The following is a 7,858-nucleotide window of genomic DNA, read 5'->3' as shown; positions in this document are numbered from 1 at the left end:
GTTCACCCTAATTAATCAGGGGTAATTAACAGACCTTGCATTTCTCTGAGATTAATTAATCAAGGAATCCGGAGCAAATCAATGCGGGCAGGAGGGAAGCAGGGGAGGGAGGGAGTGGGTGTCACGGGGGTGACACGCTGCATGACCCACTTTTCTGGGCTGGGAGCAGAGCTGGGGTCCCTGCAGCCCACTGGGACCGTGTCACCCCTCTCACCCATGGCCACCACTGAGACCTTGTTCTGCCCCAACCTCCTCACAGGTCCTCCTCCTGCCAGCAACAGCACCATGGGGACCCCCCCAGACTGTGGGGGTCCGAGTCCAGCCTGCTGGGTTCAGCCCACCAAAGCCTTCATGCCCTGCAGCGCCCAGTTTTCGGCCATACACACGGAGCCAGCAGTGCCCATACAGGGCCGTGTGTCCAGGGGACATGGGGACAGTGGCTGGAGCAGTGTGGTGTCCTCAGCTGAGGGCTGCTGCAGCCCTGCCAATCGTTAACAGTGGTTTGGCTGCAACTGCTTTATCTCCAGCTCCCCAAGGAGAAGCATATTGAGATAATCCAGACAAAATGATAGATGTACATCGGTGTCTTGTGTATGGATCTGGCTCGCTGTTTGTAATATTTTGTTGCTAAGGAAGCCCTCGTTTGTGGTGTGATAGAGGACCCCGTGCCAAATCACGGAAATTGATGTGCTCATAGTGGGAAAGTTAATCACCAGAGGGGAAATGCCCACCTCGTTTTTCTCATGAAAGAGGAATGCGGCGCTTTGATTTTTGGCTCCAGTATAAACAGGGTGTGATTAAATATTGTTTCCCCTCTCTTTCTTGTCATTAATCAGGATATAGCTGTGAGCGCTGGGTGTGACGTGGGGACGCTTGCTTTGATTCCTCAAGTTCTTAAACGGTTTTGTTCTCTTTTCAACCCCATTAAAAATAGACGGCGGGGTGTTTCAAAGTGCTCCGTGCTGGAGAGCGCTTCTGATCTGAAGGATGCGCGCCCGCCGGGGAACGCGCCTTCTGCAGCTGGTGGCTGTGCCAGCGGGTAGAGCATCAGCCCCGTGGCCACAGGGCTTCTCCTGCCCCTGGCACGTTGCAGCACTGCTCTGCCCTGCTGCCACGATGAGCCCTGGCAGATGGGAACAACCCCGTGGCACCAGCGTGAATCGGAGCTCTGGGGCTGTGCCCTGCGGAGCAATTGGAGGGTGGCCACCCCAACGTGTGTCCCACAGCCTGGTGTCCTTGTGGCAAGGTGGGGTGAAGCCGTGGATCCCCGAGTGCTGCCCCAGCCAGGGCGGTTGCTGCTCGCTCCTGATGACACGGGCACCCAATGTGGGGAGATACCCATGTCCCAATGACCCTCAGCAGGGGCTGGTGTAATTAACTAATAGGAAAGGTGACAGAGCCTCTCCTTAGGTGTGTTTATTCCCCTGAGCTCGCACGGGCTGTGGCAGGAATTAGCACCCCCAGCAGGGGAGGTCAAGCTGGAGGAGCTTTTGGTCTCTGCCCAGCAGAGCTGCAGGGGGAAGCAGGGCTGGGGAAGGCTGCGAGCTCTCCTCCCGCCTCCGCTCCACTGGACGCCACATCTGTCACCTCCTGCACAGTCAGAGGATGCTGCAGTGTCACCGGGAGCTGATTTAGACTGTTCCCAACAGCCAGAGAGGGGTGTCGATGCTGGTGATTTTTGCAGAGAGGAGAACACAGGCAACACAAGACACTGGGAGCCCTGTTGAGGCATGGCCCATCACTCAGGGCATCACCCCACCACACTGCATTGCCAGCACTCTGCCTGGCAGCTGCCTGCACACTGCCCAGCTTGCAGCTCGCCAAGACAAGGAGCACTTCACTTGTTTGGTCCCACCCGTGTTCTTCACTCACTCACTCACAGCTCAGGCTCCTGTGGAAATGCACCGGGAACTGATTTCAGACAAGTTAATTTTAGTGCAAAGCTGCCACAGAAGCTTCTGCTGTTCTGCCCGTCACAACCTCTTGTGTCTGGTACAGCTACATGATCTTTCCCCCAGCTGCCCAGGGACCCCAATAGCCAGGTCCCTAATGAGCATCCCCCTGGAGAGATCTTGTGGGTGCAGGTCTCCTTTGGTGCTCTCCAGAGCAGGTGGGTTGATGCTGGTGTTGGGGTGATGGTCCCTCCTGGGCTGGGGGGTTGCTTCCCCTGGAGCTGCTCCCCTTAGGCTGTCCTGCAGCCCAAGATGACTGCCAGCACACCCTGATCTCCTGGTCTTTGTGGCTTTTTAGCCAGCCCATGGCTTCTGACGTGGGCAGTGACACCTTCTGGCATGTGGAGAGGGTCTCCTCAGTGCAGTGAGGGAGAAGAGGGTAGGCCTTCCTCCACCAAGTGCCAGAGGACACAGCAGTGTTGGGAGTGAGTGTGAATTAGCAAGTTCTCTCCCTTCAGCGTGAATGGGGCAGCTTGCTTCTTATTTTCTGCCTTAAAGTTTGCGTAAGGCGAGGATGAGGTTATAAAGCTACAGAAGAGCTGGGCTGAACATGAGGCGACACCGAAAACAAGCTTTAAAAAAAAATTACCAGCTTGTGTTTGAGTACAGATTCCTCATTTGCAGTTAAATATAATTGTGAAGGTCTGTGAGCCAAAGAGATATTTCTAGTTATTGGAGAACGAGCTCCTGCCCCTGTGATCCCCAGGGAATGATAATGAGATTGAACCTAAGCAGCCGCTGCGGAGAGCCTGGGAGAGCTTCATGCATGATGGTGTAATGATGAGGAGCAGAGGATGGTTACAGGGTCCCTGTCTGCTGCAGTGTACAGATGAACTCTGCCGACTGCATCATTTTCTGTTCTGTGCTGTTCATACAGCATCTCCACAGCACGAGGAAGGATGCTCATGGTGGAGAGAGGGAGGATCCCGCTGCCCTCGGGGGCCAGCATGTGAGGACCCCATGGGTCATCCTCGCCCTGCCTACACTGCCTGCTCCTGGGGCCCTTCTCCTTCCTTCCTCATGGCAGGAACTTGTCCTCAGGCCTTTGTGGGTCTCCACTGGCCGGATTCAGTGGGGGGACAGGATTCAGCCCACAGTCCTGCAGCAGCTGCCTCCTCTGCCCAGTTGATTGTGACTGGGGACAGAGGGTCAACTCAACCTGGCATCTTCATCTGCTGGCTGCAGGGCTGGAGCCAGCATCCGCTGGACCACATCCCGGAGGGAGCAGCCACTGCCTCCAGCACGGTGGGTGGCAGGGCTTTGGCATGGCCACCCACTACGAGGGGTGGGAGCTCGGAGGGTGCCAGCATGCCCCTGCCCACCTCCAGTTATGGTCTTTGCAGCGTCAGTGACAGATATGTAAGGATTAAATTGCAGTAATCTCTGTAATCTACTCAGCAAGATTAAAACCTCCCCCCACCCCCAGACTTTATCCCTTTCATTCCAGGACTCCGCTAGCAGTGATTACAGCCGGGGGAAGCCATTTAGCTTTTAAGCACCGCTCCATCCTGCTTAAAAATGCATTTCAGAATCAAATGAGTTCATACAGCATGGCCAGGGCTGGCTGCTCCGGCTGGGCAAGAGGCTCAGAATTAGGACCAAAGTAGCTTGAGTCAGAGTCAAAATCAAATTTATTGTTTCTGGCCTGATTCAGAATACAGTGCATTTACAACTGATTAACGAGGCTTAACAGGAGTTTCGGACTCAATTCAAGGCAGCTCAGAAAGTCTCTGCTTCCACCCTGCTGTCTGACAGGCACGTTTGGACTCTGCTGCACTTGGGAGACCCCACGCTGGGAGACCTGCCAGCCGTTAGTGGTGATGAGCTGAGGGGGCTGCAGGAGCTGGGATCAGCCTTTGGAAGCATTTTTTTACCAAGGGAGTGGTCAAACACTGGAATAGACTTCCTAGAGAGGTTGTTGATGCCCCAAACCTGTCAGTGTTTACAAAGCATTTGCACGATGCCCTTAATAACATGCTTTAACTTGGTCAGCCCCTGAATTGGTCAGGCAGTTGAACTAGATGGTCATTGTAGGTCCCTTCCAACTGGGATAGTCTAGTCTATTCTAAGCAGCTCTGAGGCCAGGGCTGATAGGACTGGATATCACTTCCATCTTCTGTGTCACTAAGCCTGTGGTTCTCACCAGAGCTGGGATGGTGTGAGGGTTGCGCTGAAGAGGGAGAACCACCCAAGTGCCAGTGGCTTCTGAAGTGGTACCAGAGCCTTTGCCATTGGCTGGACTGGGAGAGAGGATGCGGCCCCAGCATTTGGGAATGGCTGGGTCCCACTGGCCTGTGCCCATCCAGCACCTGCACTGGTCCCGGGAGACGTGCAGCAGGTCTCTGAGCACCATCAGCCCCCACCTCTGTCCTAACGCCCTCCTGGCCCCTTGCTGCTCCTCACAGATCTGGCTTGGCTGTGTCCCTTGCTCCTCTGCTTCCTGGCTGCAAAACACTGAAATGTCCTTTTATCAGCTCCAACTGTCCTGCCAGGACAGGGAGAACTGGGAGACGCTGGAGAGCAGCAGACCTCATTGCAGAGGCTTCATGCAGGCATTCAAGGACATTGTCAGGGCCATGAGGCTGGAGCAGCTCAGCCCCAGCTGCCCCAGGGCACTGAAGATCCCCTGTCCAGGTACATGTACTGCTCAGCCATCAATTCCCAGCACAGAGAAAGGTGGCAGCCCAGAATCAAAAGGTTGTTAATGACATACATATTAGACACAGGAAACTGGATTAACAATGACATTTTGGCCCTGAGGGCTTTTTTTGGCTCTGGAAATAAATTCTAACCTTGATCTCTTCTGCCTACAACCTGAAGACTTCAAGGGTAGAATATCACCTTTAATCTTATTTGCTATTTCCAGTATGCATTTTATTGCTTCCCTTTTTTTTTTTTCCTATAGATTTCATGTGTTCCTGCCACAGACTTTCTTTGTGTATTTCTCTAATAATCTTCTGATCCCTATGTTTCTACAGCTTTTCTCTTTTTGCCTGCCAGTCAGCTGCCTCTGCCTGGGATGAGCCCTTAGAGTGGGTCCTCTCTGGAAAACTCACCGAGCCAGGAGCCCTCAGCAGCGGTTCTTGCCTCTGTCAGTTCATGGCCGGGGTGATCACTGCCCTGGGAGGGAAGCAAGACAAGAGGGTTGATGGACAAGGACAAGCTCCAAATTCTTTCTATGGTGTTTGTGTCATGAGTGCTGTCTGGCCACAGCCCCTGTGGTCCCATGAGCTGGGCACTGCTCTACACAAGGTGGGAAGGGATGAGCACAAGAGGTCTCCTGGGAGCATTTGGAGAAACTGTCCTGGGGCAAACCAGCATCCAGGACCATGCAAAGAGCTGCAAGTGGCCTGGGAGTGACAGGACTCTGTGAGGGACCTTCAGGGTTAATGCTGGGCAAGGCAGTGGGGTCTTGAGCTGCTTAGGTAAATCCCACCCCAGAAGGGAGATTGGAGAGTTTGGGAGAGATGGAGGAAGGATGGGAAAGATCAAGTTGGGAAGAGAGCCAGGAACCCAGGAGAGGAGAGGAGAGGAGGAAAGGGGAGAACCTGTGGAAGCCTGAAAAGGGGCTAATGGAGGTGGAGAAAAGAAGGCAAAGGAGAGGAATGTGTAAGGCTGGCAGCAAAATGCGGTGCCAGCTCAGTTCAGGAATGGGTGAAGGAGAAGCAGAAGTGGAGGCAAGAAGGGGAGGCAGGACCTTCACCAGAGCTTGCAGCAGTGGTTCCTCCAGCCCCCGCGCTGTGAGGTGCTGACTGGTGACAGGGGAACCTCCTGAAGTGATTTCAAAGGGCTCCTTCCTCTCGTGATGCCAGGGCAGCTCCAGCAGCAGCACGGTGCCTGGCTCCCCCCACCCGCCCAGGGGGATCCCACTCAGGGCTGACTCCTGGGGCTCCTGTTAGTACAGGTGGCAAGGCCAGGAGTGTGCCAAAAGTGCCAGAAAGCTGTTGTTTATGTGGAGTGGGGTGTAAACAGCAAAGATGTCATGGAAAAAAAGACATGCCCTGCAAAGATACAAAGACTGAAAGCAAAATTGTCAGCTTTACAAAACATTCCTCCCTTGCACGGAGAGAAACCTGGAGGTGTCTAGGCATCCACACCAGCTTTATTTATCCAGACGCCTCTTAATGTTCATGCTAAAGCAATGTGTTTGCTGCCGAGGCTGGATCACCACATGGAGGTAATAAACCGGCTAAAAATGGAAAAAGCAACATTTCCACAGATTTATTTTAGCAGTTTGTCATGGAGCGGAACCGAGTGATGGACACCTCCTGCCGCTGGAAGGGGAGCCTGCTGATGCCTGACTCCTCAGGTACCCTCATCCCTGTGCCCCTGCCCTTCTGTCACTGCCCAGGCAAGGCAGCATGCCCCAGCAGAGGGGCTGAAGCCCCGTGGGCTCCATCAGTGCCACCTCCCTGCTGGGCACTGCACCAGCTCAGCTGGGGGGCATACCACACGTGGTACCAAATGCAAAACCCCTGTGGGTCACTTCAGCATGATGAGGTTGGCCCCAGGAGGATTCAGCTCCTGTCCTCCAGTTCCTGAGCTCTCCTGAGCCAGCAGACTCTCTCTTCCTTAAGAAACTATTTTTAAACTCCCAGGGAGGTGCAATTCCACTGCTCCCACACCAGCACAGGTGGAAGAGGCTGCAGAAAGCACTGCTTTTCAGCTGTCTTTTCCATCTTTCTTTACATCTGCACCGAGTTCCTGGGTGTTAACAAGAGGAAATCTCATCCCCACCCCGGACTGGCTGCCAGGGAGCTTGCAGCATCCTTGTTTGTGTTGGGCTGGCACTTTTTGCCTGTCTCTCTCTATTATCATCCTTCTCCCCAAATAACAAGACAAGTAGTTTTTTGCAGCTGAACAAGCTTTCCGTGCTGAGAAAGCAGGGATGGTGACTGTTCATGTTTAAGCAGTGCTGCACGCAGGCCTTTGGCTTTAGCATGAGCAACCAAGCAGAAGTCTGGGATGGGATGTCAGGGTGTGAGAGGGAAGGAAGCCGTGTCAAGCAGAGGGAGCCAGAGGGGTGGGGATGGAACAACCACCTTCACCCATATTCTGCAATAGCTTCGTGGTTTTCTTGGGTCAGCCTCCTTGTAGGGCACCACAAACCATACGGGCGAGGCTGAGCGTCCCCAGCCTGGCAGAGAAATTTAATTCTTGCGTCTTCTTCACGCCTTTCCCTCTTATTCACCGGCGGTACCCCACGGCTGAGGACAGAAAGCGTTGCTGCCGTGTGGGGCGGCCCCTCCTGCCTCATGTCCCCTCCCTCGGAGGAAGCTGGCTGCGGGGCAGAGCGGCTCCGGTGCCCGGGAAGGAGCATCCTTAGGGACCGGCCGGGCACGTTGCCTCCCTGCCAGCAGCTACCCATCCCGCTGCCAGCCGTGCCCGTCCACAGCTCCGAGCCCTCTCTCCCGGGCTCCCGAACCGGTGGCTGCTCACACCCGCTCCGGTGCCGGTTGGCGTTCCCGGCCTGGGGGCTGTGCGGCTGCGGGGGACACCGCTCCCGGCCCGCCCGTCCCAGCCCGGGATGCGGGGCCAGACGCGGGTGTCCCCGGTCCCGCACCGCTGCTCTGGGTAGCTGAGGGCTCGCTGCGGGTTCAAAACTGCCCGCAGGACCGGGCAGGACAGCGGGCGCCTCCATCCCTGCCCTCCAGCCCCCAGGGGCACGGCGGAGCCCGGGGGACCGGCCGGGATGCTCGCACCGGGGCCGCTCCCGGCCCGGGCTGGGCAGAGCCGGGCACCGCGGGGGAGCGGGGCCAGCCCCAGCCCCGTGGCAGCCCCAACCCGGGCGGGAGGGATCGGTGGTGCAGGTACCGGCGGCCCGGCCCGGCCCGGGGGAGGCTGCGGCCGCCGAGCGATCGCGGGGGCTCCGGGAGGAGCTGACGTCAGGCGGCCCCTTAAATAGC

This window comes from Calidris pugnax, unplaced genomic scaffold (genome assembly GCF_001431845.1).
Source record: "Calidris pugnax isolate Ruff unplaced genomic scaffold, ASM143184v1 scaffold17, whole genome shotgun sequence".
NCBI lineage: Eukaryota > Metazoa > Chordata > Aves > Charadriiformes > Scolopacidae > Calidris > Calidris pugnax.
The sequence above is the reverse complement of the archived record's forward strand: the minus strand, read 5'-3'. Positions refer to the sequence as shown.